Below are 2,216 nucleotides of genomic sequence, written 5' to 3'. Positions count from 1 at the left end.
GTTCTTTTTTAGAGACACAGTCTCACTCCATCACCCTGGGCTAGAGTTCAGCGGTATCATCATAGCTAATTGCAACCTCAGACTCCTGGACTCAAGCAATCCTCAGCCACCCAAGTAGCTGGGACTACAGGCACAAACCACTATGCTTGGCTAATTTTTTCTAATTTGGGTAGAGACATGGTCTCACTCCTGCTCAGGATGGTCTTGAAATTCTGACCTCAAGCCATCCTCTTGCCTCTGCTTCCCAGAGTGCTAGGATTATAGATGTGAGCCACCACCATGCCCAGCCTTATTTTGTCATTGTTTCCCGCAAAGCACAATTCCTTTTTTTCTCCAGGAATTGTAAAACTTCCAAAAGAGAGAGCTTTCAGTAAGGAAAGGTCAGATTGCCAGGTGTGATGCCGGGCACAGTGGCTCATGCCTTTAATTCGCACTTGGGAGGCTGAAGTGGGTGGATTGCCTGAGCTCATGAGTTTGAGACCAGCCTGAGCAAGAGTGAGATCTCATCTCCAAAAAATAGCTGTGTGCTGTGGTGGGCACCTATGTTCCCAGCTTCTTGGGAGGCTGAATCAAGAAAATTGCTTGAACCCATAAGTTTGATGTTGCTGTGAGCTAAGACGCCAATGCACTCTACCAAGGGTGACCAAGTGAGACTCTGTCTCAAAAAAAACAAAAGAAAAAAGAAAGGGTCAAATCTCTACCAGTAGTGGAAGTTTGTTGTATTTGTTCTTTCAGTATTTCTTTCACCGTTAGGTCTTTTTTTTTTTTTTTAATTAAATCATAGCTGTGCACATTAATGCAATCATGGGGTACAAAGTACTGTTTTTTTTTTAAGACTTCTTATTCCAATCTGTGTTATTGTATACACCCATGCAACAACACAGAAAGCAGTTCCACCAGCAAGCACAATATTACCATATTTATCATGAAAATCTGTTGTTTTACATGGTTCTGTCTTGCCATACCTTGCTGAATGCTTCGAATCTTGAGAGTACTTACTGCATTTCTGGCCAAGGAAAACATCACGAAGGTATAATAGAATTGCAGTTGATTGCAGCTATTGGTCTATTTTATTGCAAAGGGACCTGCTAGGAACTCGGAAGCCTGGATACTCTCCTCAGAAAGTTGAAGGTTCAGCTCAACACCACCACCGACAGCCAGCCGTTGAAAGAAGATCCAAAGTACTGGTTTTACATACAGTTTGAAATTCACCGTTAGGTCTGTAGGTAATATTTAGCACATGCTTTGGGGTATATCTCCTCCCTCACTCCATGCAATTCTAGACTGCCATTCATACTCCTCCCATCCTAGAAATTGGCACGTGATGGAGATCTAATCCTTTGCAGTATGCCATCCTCTTGACCACACACTGGCCCAATGGTAGGCACGTGACCCAAACTTGGCCAAGCAGAGTGTCCTTGGGGTATTTTTATGGAGTTGAGAGCATGTCAGTGAAGGTACCAAAACGTAGAAAGACTGAGTTTTGTTGGATTTCTTACGGAAGATGACAATGGAATTTTCCCATTGGGGTGTAAGGTAGAACAGAACCTAGCGGGCCATGCAGAGAGGGTAGGCAGTGAAAGATAGACACAAATAAGCAACTAGGCGAAGAGCTCCAGCACGCCCAGGCTCTGAACTAGCATTCAGACAAAGATTTATCTGCATCACTGAAAGACAGCCTTACGGATGACAAGCTTAAAAATCAGATGGCAAAAAGAAGTTGAGGCTCGGTGCCTGTACCACAGTGGTTACAGCACCAGCCACGTTCGCTGAGGCTGGTGGGTTTGAATCCGGCCTGGGCCAGCTAAACAACAATGACACAACTGCAACAACAAAAAATAATAGCTGGGCTTTGTGGCAGGCTTCTGTAGTCCCAGCTACTTGGGAGGCTGAGGCAAGAGGATCCCTTGAGCCCAAGAGTTTGTAGTTGCTGTAAGCCATGATGCCAAAGCACTCAATCCAGGGTGACAGAGTGAGACACTGCCTCAAAAAAACACAAAAAAACAAGCAAAAACAAAGTAGAAGGAGCCAGGACAGATGCAACAGGAAGTTTCTGTTACATAACTTTTAGGTGAGTACAGTGCCCAGGGGCTTTGTGCATTGATGGAATTTCCTGCACTGAAATGAACTGTGTACAGAAGGGGACAGGGATGCTTGGTTATTAGAAGACATGTATGTTTTATAAGACTGGGGACAAGTTAGGGGTGGGAGCATGG

The 2,216-nt window shown here is 44.5% G+C and overlaps 1 pseudogene; it reads right to left on the bottom strand.

Moving 5' to 3' along the window:
* Window positions 1-802: 802 nt before the first annotated feature.
* On the bottom strand, window positions 803-1,023 carry LOC105886857 (annotated as a pseudogene).
* Window positions 1,024-2,216: the final 1,193 nt, after the last annotated feature.

The sequence above is a fragment of the Otolemur garnettii genome, unplaced genomic scaffold (genome assembly GCF_000181295.1).
Source record: "Otolemur garnettii isolate 467f Iridium unplaced genomic scaffold, OtoGar3 scaffold00028, whole genome shotgun sequence".
Taxonomy (NCBI): domain Eukaryota; kingdom Metazoa; phylum Chordata; class Mammalia; order Primates; family Galagidae; genus Otolemur; species Otolemur garnettii.
The sequence above is the reverse complement of the archived record's forward strand: the minus strand, read 5'-3'. Positions and strand labels throughout refer to the sequence as shown.